Consider the following 15,184-nt stretch of genomic DNA (forward strand, 5'->3'; position numbering starts at 1 on the left):
GCTGAAGACACAGAGGCTGGACCAGGCGTGGATGAAGACACAGAGGCTGGACCAGGCGAGGATGAAGACACAGTGGCTGGACAAGGCGTGGATGAAGACACAGAGGCTGGACCAGGCGAGGATGAAGACACAGAGGCTGGACCAGGCAAGGATGAAGACACAGAGGCTGGACCAGACGGCAGCGGGACGGCTGTGGAACCTGACGGGGGTGATGCTGCAGGCGGTGATGTGATTCTGCAGGCAGTGATATGGATGCTGCAGGCGCTGATGCGCAGGCGATGATGTGGATGCTGCAGGCGATGATGTGAATGCTGCAGGCGATGATGTGAATGCTGCAGGCGATGATGTGAATGCTGCAGGCGATGATGTGAATGCTGCAGGCGATGGTGCTGCAGGCGATGATGTGAATGCTGCAGGCGATGATGTGATTCTGCAGGCGATGATGTAGAAGTCGCTGGGGATGATTCAGCAGGTGATGGCTGAACAGACTTCCCCGGACCGTCAGCAGATGTGAGAATGTGCTGGCTGGGTCCTCCAGGACCCACAGCTAACGAGGCGTGGTGCTGGGTGGACTCCTCGGACCCACCAGCAAATGTGGCATGAGGCCGGACGGGGCAACTCGGACCCTCCAGCTGACAAGACAGAGAGGCTGGACGGGCTCCTCGGACCCTCCAGCTGATGAGACATGAGGCTGGACCAGACGGCAGCGGGACGGCTGCAGAACCTGACGGCAGCGGGACGGCTGTGGAACCTGACGGGGGTGATGCTGCAGGCGGTGATGCTGCAGGCGGTGATGTGGATGCTGCAGGCGATGATGTGGATGCTCCAGGCTATGATGTGAATGCTGCAGGCGATGATGTGAATGCTGCAGGCGATGATGTAGAAGTCGCTGGGGATGATTCAGCAGGTGACGGCTGAACAGACTTCCCCGGACCATCAGCAGATGTGAGAATGTTCTGGCTGGGTCCTCCAGGACCCTCAGCTAACGAGGCGTGGTGCTGGGTGGACTCCTCGGACCCACCAGCAGATGTGGCATGAGGCCGGACGGGGCAACTCGGACCCTCCAGCTGACGAAACTTGAGGCTGGACGGGCTCCTCGGACCCACCAGCTGATGAGACATGAGGCTGGACGGGCTCCTCGGACCCTCCAGCTGACGAGACACGAGTCTGGATGGGCTCCTCGGACCCTCCAGCTGACAAGACACGAGGCTGGACGGGCTCCTCGGGCCCTCCAGCTGACGAGACATGAGGCTGGACAGGCTCCTCGGGCCCTCCAACAGTTCACTGAGGCAAGGCTGTGTTCCATCTTATTTTAAACATGCTGAGGTAACTCCGCTGTTAAAAAAAACAGAATCTTGATCCTAGCTCTGCTAGTAATTACCGACCTATTTCAAAATTGCCATTTGTAAGTAAATTACTTGAAAAAATTGTTGAAATTCAGTTCAGGTCTCTATTATGTAAATTACACATTCTTGACCCTTTTCAGTCTGGCTTTCAAAAGCAGCACTCTACAGAGACCGCTCTCTTAAGAGTCTATAATGATCTATTAATGGTATCTGACACAGGGAACTGTTCTGTGATCATTTTGCTTGATCTTAGTGCAGCCTTTGACACCATCGACCACAAAATCCTACTTAACAGGCTCAAGGTTTTGGCTGGTGTATCTGGCTCTGCCCTAGACTGGTTTTCTTCCTACTTATCAGACAGGACCTTTTCTGTTAGGACTGATAGGTTCTCCTCTAACACTGCTGCCCTGGCCTGTGGTGTCCCACAGGGTTCAGTTTTAGGTCCATTACTATTTTCTTTTTATATGCTTCCTTTAGCTGGTATCATTCAATCTTTTAGCGACCTGTCTTATCATTTTTATGCTGATGACATTCAGCTCCATATGTCCTTTAAGCCTCATCAGCTGGATAGGCTGTCCACCCTAGTCCAGTGCTTAACCCAGGTTTCTGATTGGCTTTCAAGCAACTACCTCTTTCTAAATACTAACAAGACCGAGACTATGATCATAGCTCCTCCTGAGCTACATTCTAAAATCAGTCAGGTTCTTGCCTCTTCCTGTCCATCTGTCAAGTCAAATATTCGAAATCTTGGAGTAATATTTGACTCTTCTCTGGGCCTTGACTCTCATGTAAAATATTTCAATCAATCAATCAGTCTTTATTTATAAAGCACTTTTCATACAAAAAATGTAGCACAAAGTGCTTTACATAGTTAAAATCAGCCCACCCCACCCCACCCTCCAACTCACTCCCCACACTCTCATTAACATAAATGATGTGAATACACACATATCCCCCCCCCCCCCCACACACACACACACACACACACACACACACACGCACACTTAAAGAGTAAAAATTGGGTAAAAATTAGGCTGGGTTCGCATGAGCCAAGTGAGGAAACACTATAACAGGGAGCCGTCTGCACCGGGAGCCGGTCACAGACCGCAGCCTCCAGGCTGGGCACGCAGCAGGAGGGAGGCAAAGGAGCCCCCCAGCCAGGCTGAGAGGACCCCCGGAGACACAGCAGCCACGGTCAATAACAGCCCCGGTGCAGAGAGCGCCCTCCGAGGAAACACTGGAGATATGAAACAATAGGATATATACAGGGTAAAATGATAAAATAAATAAGAACAGGATACAATATAAATATAAATATAAATAGAGTAAGAAGATTAAAAAATGAATAAGAATAAAATCAATAAATATTAGGTAAAGCCTAAATTAATAATAGAATAACAGGATAGAATAAATAAGCATAAAATAAATAAACGCTAAGTAAAAGCTAAATTAAAAAGGTGGGTCTTGAGCCTGTTCTTAAAAACATGTACGTTCTCTGTGGCCCTGAGCTCCTCCGGCAGGCTGTTCCACAGACGAGGACCATACCACTGAAAAGCTGCCTCTCCGTGAGTATGTGTCCTGACTTTAGGGACAATCAAAAGGCCAGTACCAGAGGACCTCAGGGTCCGCGAGGGTTCATATGGTAAAAGCAGATCTGAGAGATAAGAAGGCCCAAGACCATTAAGACATTTAAAAACCAATAAAAGAACTTTAAAATCGATCCTGAAACACACGGGGAGCCAATGCAGCAATTCTAAAACCGGTGTAATGTGGGCCCGCCCTCTGGTCTTCGTCAGCACACGAGCTGCAGAGTTTTGCAAAAGTTGTAAAGTTGAAATATTCTTCTTAGGAAGACCAGAGAGCAGGGCATTACAGTAATCAATACGACTGGTAATAAAAGCATGCATCAACATCTCCGTGTTGGCGGAATAGGGCGGACTCTGGCTATATTTTTTAGATGATAAAATCCAATTTTGGTTACATGTTTAATATGTGGGATAAAACCAAGCTCAGAGTCAAAAATAACACCCAGGTTTTTCACTTGTAGCGAAGGACATAGTGAAAATGCCTCTAATTTAGACAAGAGTTTCTCTCTCTGAGCCTCAGGACCGACGATTAAAACTTGTTCTGGTTAAGCTGTAAAAAGTTTTCTGCCATCCAAGATCTTATATCTAAAATACAGTTAAAAAAGGGCATCCATTGGTCTGGTGTCATCAGGAGACACGGAGATGTTCAGCTGAGTGTCATCAGCGTAACTGTGGAAGTTCACTCCATGCCTCCTGATGACACCGCCGAGAGGGAGCATATACAAATTAAAAAGTACAGGGCCTAGAACCGACCCTTGAGGCACACCACATGTCATTCTATGGATCTTAGAGGAGCATGTATCCATACTCACCATAAAAGATCTGTCTGAGAGATAGGAAGTGAACCAGTTGTGTACAATACCAGAGAGGCCCACCATGTGTTTCAGTCTGTTTAAAATAATAGTGTGGTCTACTGTATCAAAGGCTGCGCTTAGATCCAGTAGCACCAGGACTGAGAGCTTTTGGGAGTCCCAGTTACATCTAAGATCATTTAAAACCTTTAGGAGAGCAGTCTCTGTGCTGTGGTTCACCCTAAATCCAGACTGGAATATCCCCAGGATCTGTCTATCATTCAAAAAGTCATTAATCTGAGTAAAAACAAGTTTTTCTAAGATTTTACCTAAAAATGGTAAGTTGGATACAGGTCTGTAGTTATTAAAATCATTACAATCCAAATTGCTCTTCTTCAGAAGGGGCCTCACCACCGCCGTTTTAAAGGCAGCAGGGAAGACACCCAACTGAAGAGAGCAATTCATCATGTATAAAAGCTCAGCTTCAAAAAATCCATAAAGTGTTTTAAAGAGTGAAGAAGGGATTGGATCTAAAAGACATGTGGTTGGTTAAAGATGCAGTCCCACCACCTCTCTTACCACTTCTAATAGAAAAAGAGAAATTAAAATTTGGTGGGGGGGCCTCAGTGAGAACAACTGGTGCATCCGAACCCAGCCATGTTTCAGTTAAAAATAAACAGTCAAGTTTATTATCTAAAATTAAATCATTAATAATAAAAGACTTGTTCGACAGAGAGCGGACATTTAAAAGTGCCATACTGATTGAGACTGGTGGATTTTTGACAATAGAGTTGAATGGATGTTGATATTTTGGAAGAGGCCGGAGGTTATTAATGTTTTTGGAGTTACTGGATTTATGATAATTCTGTTGCTCTCTGTTTGTGATTATGACGGGTATTGTGTTGACTGTGGGAGAGAGAGGTCCGAGTCCAGAGTTTTGTGTATTACTGTTAAAAGTGGAACAAATATAGGAGCTGGGACCAGGGGGACATCAGTCAGTGGCAAACAGATCAGCAAGTAATGTCGGTTTGGGGTAGTGACAGGGCGGTGTGCGAGAGTGCTGTACGCCAAATGCCAAATTGGCGGACAGCAAACGGCGTCCCCAGGCGTTGAGGTGGAGCCCGTCTGCCCCAAAAAGATGCCTCCTTTCCCAGAAAGCATCAAAATTGTTAATAAAACCCAAGCCGTGGGAGACACAGGCGGAGGAAAGCCAGGTGTTAAGGCTGAGCAGCCGGCTGAAACGGCCTATCCCTCTCCCACAGGTGGGGGTGGGCCCAGAGATAAAAGCACTCACCTGCAACTGACCAAGGAGGCTGAAGAGTTGGAGGAAGTAGTAGTAGTAGTATTTATTTATTGTCATTGTCAAGAACAATGAAATTGCGTTTGGGGCTTCCATACAACCCAAAAAAAAAGAAGAAAATAATAAATACCCCTTAAAACCCAAGTGTACATATTTAACCCAGTGTGACTCCAATGCAATAAGACAATCCTTAGCAATAATGTTCGTAGAAATTCAGACAAGTCCAACTTCAGCAGCTCAGATTGCTGTTTGAGGATGTCATTGGTGCCGATGTGGATGATGAGCCGGTTAACCTGTGGGTGGGATGCCAGAATGTTGGGGATTCTGTCCACTATGTCAACAACAGTGGCTCCCGGGAACGACAGCGTGAGCGCCCCCCTCATCCGCACGTTCCTGACGATGGAATCCCCAAGGACCAGTGTGGAAAGAGGAGGTGCCACTGGGGGCTGCTGGCCATCTGAGACGCCCGTGCCATGGCACCGGGGGTGTTCAGATGGAGATGCGCCAGCCGGACCGCGTGAGTGACTCCCAGGTAGCCGCGCCGTGGGTCCTCTTCTCCGAGGAGCCGGGGTAAAGCACAGCTCTCCGCGGTGAGTTTGCACCACAGCGTCGGGTTGCCCGCCGCGGCTCCGGGGGCGTAGTGGTGGAGATGGCGCAGACCTCAGCGACACAGCGGGATCGCGAGGGCTAGTGGTCAGAGGAGGAAAGTCCACAGGATCCAGGACATTGAATTTATTCTCCAGTACTACTGCGCCGGAGGGGTGAGGGTGCGAGAGACGGATCCTCCTGCCCCCTCTGCAGCCACCACGCGTCTCAACCAAGGTCCATGGCACTGGTTGGAGTGGAGTGGAGCTGACCAGAGCCTTGGGTCTGGCCCCTAGCTGAGACCAGGAGTTCTCGTCCTTGGCAGAAGCACCAGCGACGCAAGTTGAGAGCCTGTGTTGACTGTTGGCGGGATCTTGGGACACAGCAGCTGGATGGTGCACTGTGTCGGCTAGCTCAGCGCTAGTAGCGGTGGTTTGAGCTTTGCCAAGGAGGATCGTGTCAAGTTCGCATTCAGCCCCCTGGATTTGGTATAGCGTGGATATCCTTTGTTCCAGCTCGATCACTTTTTGGCTCAGGTTGATGCTTTCACAGCTGGATGTTGAGGTAAGTGCGTGGTGCCATTCCCGAATCACGACTACTTTATTCTTCCTCAGTCAAACAGCAGCGGTGACAGGGGCAAGGGCTCTGGCAAATCCAGAGAGGGGACAGTGACACACAGTGACAGATCCAGGAAATCTATGTAGAGGATACACATTAGCACAAAGGCACAGAACCAGCAAGAGCTATCAACTATATTTTGAGTCACACGACGATCTTTTGTCTCGTTCCTGTTTCTATCATTTAAAAAACATCTCTAAACTGCGACATATGGTTTCCTCAGCTGAACTGGAAAAACTCATTCATGCATTTGTGTCATCACGCTTAGATTACAGTAATTCCCTGTTTACTAGCTTGGATAAATCATCTCTCTCTCGCCTCCAGACAATACAAAATGCAGCAGCCAGACTACTAACTCGCTCTACCAAGCATATTCACATCACTCCCATCTTATATTCTTTACATTGGCTCCCAATAGAGTTTAGAATTCGCTTTAAAATTCTTGTTTTAACATACAGAGCACTAAATGGCCAGGCTCTAGATTACTTATCCAAGCTTCTTTTAAAATACACTGCTGCTCATCATCTCCGATCACAGACTCAGAGTCTCTTAGTTGTTCCCCGTACACGACTGAAGACAAAAGGGGACAGAGCCTTTCAGTCTGTTGCACCAAGGCTGTGGAACAGTTTACCACTACAACTACGTTTGCTTGACTCTGTGGATTCTTTTAAAAAACAGTTAAAAACTCTTCTGTTCAAACAAGCCTTTTGTTGATCTACATATTTTATATTTTTTACATTATTTACATTTGACCTTTTACATTGTATATAATGTCTATTGATTTTATTATTTATTTTAATATTTTAATATTTGTGTACAGCACTTTGTGATTGTCTGTCTGTAAAAAGCACTTAATAAATAAAGTTTACTTACTCGAGCTGACGAGATATGAGGCTGGACGGGCTCCTCGAGCCCTCCAGCTGGCAAAACTTGAGGCCGGACGGGCTCCTCGAGCCCTCCAGCTGGAGCAGATACAGGACCAGAGGCAATTGGGACCCCTGGCTGAGGATGAAGATGAGTGGCTGACTGAGCAGATGACAAAGCTAATGATTCCTCCACTAACTGAGCTACTGACTGGGTTATGGACTGTAACTAGGTTTGTAGTAAGTCTGATTGTGGTAATGACTGAGTTATGGGTAGCGGAGCTAAATGTGGTGAAGGTAGAGACTGAGCTACGGGTGACTGAATTTGAGATGAAAGGGTGGAGTTGGCGACTGGGCTACAGGTGGCTGCTGAGCAGGGGACACTAGACACTGAGCTACAGGTGGCTGATGAGCAGCTAATTAAACTGAAGGCCGGGAAACACACTGTTCATTTTTAAACATGGGCACAGGAGTAGGCACAACAACTTCTGAATTAACTACTCCTGAGTTACCTGGCAGGGGCTTATGAATATCTGGGATGACACACACGTTGTTTGCTCTCAATGATGTGTTGAGTTGAGGATGAACAGCGGTCTCTACATGCTTGACCGGTTCCGAAGCATGACAATCATCCAGACCAGTCCTATCCGGCTGTTCAGACAAAATCCCAGACTCCTGCTGGGACTGTGAATGCTGGCGGCACATCCGCCGCTTCCCAGTTGAAAATGGGATCAGGGCTGGCAAAAGGTGACATGGAGAAACGCTGCTCCGGAGTGGAAATGAAAACTGCACCAGTCTGTACTACAGGAGAAAAGGGAAGTGTGGTTGGGTGATGATGGTGAGGGTGGCATTTCTTCTTCAAGGATGGATCAAACAATGTGGCGATAAACCTTGGCAAAAACTGCCGCTGACGTCGAGAACACCACGTGGTGAGGGCCTCCATGAGGGTAGCTGAATCGTCCTTTCCTGGACCGCCCATGCCAAACAGTTCGAAGCCTAGCCTCACTCTTAGAGCTGTTATTATTTGTTTAAGTCCATTTATGTTTAGAAAACTGACGGTGGAGGCAGTGGACGACAAAAAATTATCAAAAAACACTACCTCCAGCTGCCTCTTGTAGGGGCTCGCAGCATGGATTATCCTCCAACTGTAATCCCATAGGTGCGCGAGATTCCCTCAGAGTCGAAAAGTGAGTCGGGGGAGTTTTTGTGAAGCGCCTGTCGAGGCTTGCTTTGATTACGTATACAGTGACGCTCGAGGCCTCGCGGGCAGTCCGTACCACGTGACTGATTCAGGGACTGGTTCACTGGTTCGCGCCAGATTCGAAATAAAATGGGCAGAAAAACACAGCTGATTTCCCATCACATTGTGTTGTGGAATTGGATTACGTACGTGTTACATAGTTACTTGAGCATTTCTTCTTCGATGGAACAGGCAAGGAAGAGATTTTTTATTTTATCTCTCCTAATAAAGTATGCACATAGTAATAAATATCACAAATGATAAGCATCATAATATAAATAAACAACACTACACATCCTATAATCTGATTTGTCTTTTAGTTTATTAAAAAGTGAAGCGCCAAACACTAGTTTGTGTCATTATCCAGATGTACATAAGCATGATTACACAGTTACTAGGGGAAGGTTTTGATTATCGATTAAAATCGATTCTAGCTTGGATAACGTGATATCATTCATTAAAATCCTGAATCGATTTTTAACATAAATATTACTACATTTCAACCACCACCAAACAGCTAAATCAGTAAATGAGAGCAGGTACACCGATTCTGCACAAAGACATAAACACAAAGCGCGGACCGCTGATCAGAATCAGTGAGATGTCGCCTTTCTCACCAGACAGCACGGACACGGTCGGGGCTGAAAGCCGACAGCTCGCTGATTCTGATCCGTCTGCGGGTCCGTGCTTCGTGTTTACGCCTTTTTTGCGCTGATTCTGAAGCTGCAGGTTTTATTTCTCTTCAAACAGTATTGACCGAACCAGCAGCAAAAGACGATCCAAACTATGCTTCATATAAACATCATGAATTTCCTCTGACTTTTGCTTCCACCAGGATTAAAAAAAAAAAAGAAAAAAAAAATCACACTTCATGCACAGCTTTCTCTCTCACACACACACACACACACAGTATATTTCAAGAACAGTTTCCCGTCTAAAAATCTGTTTTCTGCATTATTTGCTTGTTTGTTATGCATAAGACCTCCGTTGTTTACAGCGCTGTCAGCCGTTGTCTTTTCCCTTTTAAATACTTCCGAAAAGAAAACCTAATTTCTGCCGTTCAATAGGCTACTAAAATAAAACTTAACATTATGCAAAATTGCAAAACGCTAAGGTGTGTCTCTAATAAAACCTCTGTAATTTGCTCTGCTTCAGTTCAGCAGCATCAGGTAATGTTCATTTGTTGACTAATGGTTTTCTTTCGGTTTTGGTTTACTGCTGAATATTTTTATAAAATCGTTTTTCTGTTTCAGCCTCAGCTATGTTGACACAAAGGCATCTGCTGTGATGCTTATGTAGCCGCTAAACTGGTGGAACTAAATCTTCACCACCACGTCTATACAAGCAGAAAGGGGAGTGAGTGGGTCAGCGCTCAGAAATTTAGCTGGCTTCAAACACACCATTTATTTTCAGGATAAAACACAGTCAGAACCCCAAATACAAGCTAAAATCCCCGTATTCAAAAAAATAGTCTTTACAACCCGCTAAAGACCCTGCCGGCAGGAATGATTAAACACTAAAAACACAAAGCTGAATGAATGTTTTTCCCTATGCGAAACACTCCCCCCAGGGTCTCACAGATTCTCACAGTCCAGGAACACACGGGCAAATTCTCCTGAGCTGAAAGAGACAGGAGAGGAACTCCTCTTCCGGGATGGGGACTCTCAGCAGAAGACCAGGGAGGAGGCTCCTATCTCCACCTGACTGTGCGCAATCGTGCAGTCCAGCCACTCTCCACCTCCGCGCACGGCCTCCCTCGTAGCTCCGCCCTGAAACAACAGACACGGGCCAGCAACGTTGTCGGCGCAGCCGCTGTTACCCTTCCCCGGCAAAGCTACTCCTAGCGCCCAACAGTGGGAAAGCGATACTCGCAGAGGCGTACCCCTGCCCTACTGTGGATTTCACGCGTCGCCTCCCACGGTTGCTATTCTGTCTGTCGGGACTGGATCGCCGGGTTATGCTGGCCGATCGCCGAATGTCTCGTGGCGCCCCACAGTCAGGCCGGAGGTCCTTCTTCTCATATGCTGGCTTGCACACGTTTTGTTTTCCAGCTCTTCACTTTTCGTGTGTCTCTCTTTCAGTCTTTGCGCTCACCATCTCCCGTAAGTCAGTTTGGTGGCTGATAGGCCACCTCGGGGAACGCCCCCACCTCACAGGTGCCTACAATTGTCCGCTTAATCCACAGTGGAATAAAAAAAGCATATTGTTCAATCGACACTAAACACACACTAGAAATATGGAGATAAAATCATGCAATAGGAATATCAATAAACAAACATGCAATATCACTATTACAATAAAATCATGCAAATAAAATCGACACCCTGTACCAACACAGTCTGATCCAAAACAAAATATAAAAACACAATTTTCCACTGTGTGACACTTACACATTAGATAAAGTTTTGAAAGTGTCAGCTTTCTTTTTATAGATATACAAATATGCAAATGTACTGACCTATGATCTGAATTATACTATTGACTGACTGTCTGAGGCTAACAGTTACACAATCATACCAAAACTCTGTCCTGATAGTTTCCACTTTCTCTTTTGTATCAGACATACTGAGACAATATTCGGGATAAATAACCAAGAAAACAATTTATTTATTCAGTTTAGAGGTTTACACATCATTATACATCAGGAAGACATCCTGCATCGTCCCGGTCCCCAAAAAGAACCGGCCCAATGAGCTGAATGACTTCCGACCGGTGGCACTGACGTCACATCTTATGAAGACTCTAGAGCGGCTCTTCCTCAACTTCCTCCGACCACAGGTACAACATGCCCAGGACCCACTACAGTTTGCATACAAGGCGGGTGTCGGAGTGGAGGATGCCATCCTGTACCTCCTACACAGAGCCCACTCACACCTGGATGGGGGAAAAGGCACGGTCAGGATACTGTTTCTTGACTTTTCCAGTGCCTTTAATACCATCCGGCCCTGTATGCTTCAGGAAAAACTGAACAGGATGGAGGTGGACCCCTGCCTGGTGGCTTGGATCTCCGACTACCTCACCGACAGACCACAGTACGTCAGGCTGAAGGACATCACGTCTGACACTGTGGTCAGCAGCACAGGAGCACCACAGGGAACTGTGCTGTCCCCTCTTCTCTTCACCCTGTACACCTCTGACTTCTGCTACAACTCTGAATTATGCCATATTCAGAAGTTTGCAGATGACACGGCCATCATGGGGTGTATCTGGGATGATCAGGAAGAGGAGTACAGAAGTCTGGTGAGGAACTTTGTCGCATGGAGTCACACAAACCACCTGCAACTCAACACCTCAAAGACTAAGGAACTGGTTGTGGACTTCGGGAGGTCCAGAGAAGGTCCACTGCCGGTTCAGATAGAGGGGGAGGAGGTGGAGGTGGTCAACAAGTACAAGTACCTCGGGCTGTGGGTGGACAATAAACTGGACTGGTCATGCAACACAGAGCACCTGTATAAAAAAGCCCAAAGCCGACTGTACTTCCTCAGGAGGCTGAGGTCTTTTAACATCTGCAGGAAGCTCCTGAGGATGTTTTACCAGTCGGTGGTTGCTGGAGTACTTTTCTATGCTGTGGTGTGCTGGGGGAGCAGCACAGCAAAGAAGGACTCATCCAGGCTGGAGAAACTGATCAGGAGGGCTAGCTCTGTGGTCGGCATGAAGCTGGACACTCTGGTGACAGTGGCAGAGAAAAGGACATTAAAGAAACTGATGGACATTATGAACAATGCTGGGCATCCTCTGCACACGGCCATAAACAACCAGAAGAGTCTGTTCAGTGACAGGTTGCTTCTCCCCAAGACAAGAACTAACAGACTTAAAAACTCCTTTGTCCCACACGCCATCAAACTGTTTAACTCCTCTCTGGAGGGGAGAGGGAGGGGAGACAGGAGGACAAAGGAGGGAACAACTAAGCTGTAGTGCCTCTTCACCTCACTGTGCACTACCTTGTGCAATACTTTTTGTAAATAGTCAACAGTGCAATAGACTCAATACTTGAAATGTGCAATTCACTTGTATTTTTATTTTTTATTCCTATTTATTCTATTTATCCCCTTTGTATATTTTATTTATATTTGTCTCTGTATTTATATATGTGTGTGTGTGTGTGTGTGTGTGTGTGTGTGTGTGTGTGTGTGTGTGTGTGTGTATATATAACAATTCTGTAACTGTAACTTCGGTCGTTGCTGTGCTTTTTGGAAGTCGAATTTCCCAGAGGAACCCACCCGAGGGATTAATAAAGTTCTATCTTATCTTATCTTATCTTATAATCACAGAGCCCGCTTCACTTGAATTGTCCACTTGATGGCGCAGTAGAGCAAATGAATCATCACAATGCTTCGAACCATGAGTCGACCAATTGGGTGGAAAGCTTCATCTCTAACTAACACTAACAGAAACTAGTGATGGGACGTTCTGTATCGAGGCTTCGAAGCTTGTGTCGAGTAATGGAGGGGGCGTTTCCACGATGCGCGTATCGAGGCTTGCTTCATTTATGGGAGGAGCTGAAAACGATGACGTCCGAAGCCTCGCTGCCCGGCTGTACCACGTGACTGGTTCATGAAGTGGTTCGAACTTTGCCGCGAGCTATGACAGCGATATAAACCCCTCAGACTTCATTCAAAAATGTGGGTGTTTGATGCAGAGTTGCGGTTAGTGAGAGTTTGGAGACAGTTTGGAGGTTTAGGAGAGAAAGTCAGGAGAGAATGGAGCCAGCTAAGAAGAGGAGGATGTCCTCCCCTGTGTGGGAACATTTTGATTTTATTCCTCCCAACAAGGTATGTAAATTTCTACAGAAGATGTATTGTCATGATACTGATGGTGCAATACAATTTATGTTAAGCTGTCTGTACTTTTGTACAAGGTGAAGTGTTTGCTATGTGCCAGGGAGCTGGGATATAACAACAACACCTCATCCATGCTTAGGCACTACAGAGCTTTGCATGAGAATAAGGGGAACACCGATTGTGGAGCAAGACCAGGTGAGCCATCAAATGCAATGATAATATAGGATGCAGTAATGTTACTAAATGATATAACAATATTATACAACTGTAATAAGTTACGTGTGTGATATTTATATTTGTGCTTTGTCTTTATTGTCTTTCCTCAGGAGAACAATCTCAAATAGCTGAAGACCTGGTTAGCATGGTGATTGAGGACTCCCAGCCATTTAGCATTGTGGAGGACAAAGGATTCAAAAGATTTGTTAAATCATTAAATCCTAGCTATGTTCTCCCCACTAAAGGTCATAAAAGCAGTGAAAATGTAGTTTTTACAGAATAAAATGTGAACAGGCAGGACTGACGCCTCAGTGTGTAGCTGTCCATACCTCAACGTTACAAAAGCACAACTACTGTCCACACCCCAACCACACCTCACCTCACAGTAAATGATCATTTTCCATACTGCCAGTATAAACATACACAGTATACTGCATCACTACAATATACATGTTTTACACACTCCTTTTGTTGTTGACATTTACAGGCTGTGTGCAAAAGGCCACACTCTTCAAATTCATGCCAACTAATATTTTTACGTCCAGTAGGTGTCCTACTAGAGCACATGAAGCTTCAAGAAGCTATGCGCTGGGGTGAACCAATTGGATGAAAAGCTTCAGTGCTTCATGAAGCTTCATCTGCCCATCACTAACAGAAACCAAAAACACACAGGCATAATCCGAGGGTATGATGCAACACCGAGCACGGGAAAACACAGGGCTTATATACACAGGTAATAACGAGGGAATCGGCAACAGGAGGGAGACACAGCTGGGAGAGATCAGGGCTAATGAGACAGGGGGAACAAAGCTGCACACACTAACCTAAGACAAAGACCTTCACAATAAAACAGGAAACATGAATCACAACTCAGAGACTCAACACAGAGAGACAGAAAATGACACAAGAATAATCCATAATGCAAAAGTAAACCAAAACATAATAAACTCAAAATACTGGGTCCAACGGACCCAGAACCGTGACATATAATGTAATTAGCTTATCTAATCTTATGATAAATGGTTTAAAGTTGATTAAAACATTTTTACTTGACATATAAACACCAACAGACAACTTCAGATCAGTTAAATGTTTAATTTATTAAATCAGGATTAGTTCACAATATTTGTAGGAGTGAATTCACCAAAAATCAATGATATCCTGCCTTCAACTGGTCTGGATCCTAACTGTGAACTCACAAGGAGAACTCACACACTGTCACTGCCACCGCTTGGTGGTTTACGCCAAGAAAACAAAACCAAAAACTGAATAAAGCGTGGGGAGAAAAAAAAAAGGAAAATAGCATAGCTTGTTCACATTTGAATTTTCTACTTAATTATTTACTCTTTCTCTTTAACATAATCTGCCCAAGTTATCAGTTTCATTAGCAAGCTAACTTCACTTAGTGACAGTTATGAAGTGTCCAATAATGACCAACGTACTGCGTGTGGAATGTCATTGGTCAAAAATATATTTGGCACAATTCAAATATTAGAAACTAAGTGAATATTTACCTGATGTATACAAAGATGAGATCTCCTTGCTGTAGTAATGTCAACTAACCCAGGATTGTCTCCCAGTCAAACATAAATTCGTGATTTTAAATATCACCATGATCAACTAAATAAAAGACTTTTCGAAACTGGACAGATGGGATGTAACATTTTGAGAGTGGTGTGATGGTACAATCCAATTGATGAATTTATTAATAGGTTTAATTTCCCAGTTGACCATGAATCCATGACTTTTCAACCTCATTGTTGCCACCAGGTGAGCATAAATAGATCATCATCAATAACAGGACAGCTCTGAATCAGTGTATTTCCAATGACATTACTAAAACGCGTTTAGGTTTCAT

Source organism: Rhamphochromis longiceps, linkage group LG3, assembly GCF_057381845.1.
Source record: "Rhamphochromis longiceps isolate RC_006_pf linkage group LG3, R_longiceps_female_GT1.1, whole genome shotgun sequence".
Lineage (NCBI taxonomy): Eukaryota > Metazoa > Chordata > Actinopteri > Cichliformes > Cichlidae > Rhamphochromis > Rhamphochromis longiceps.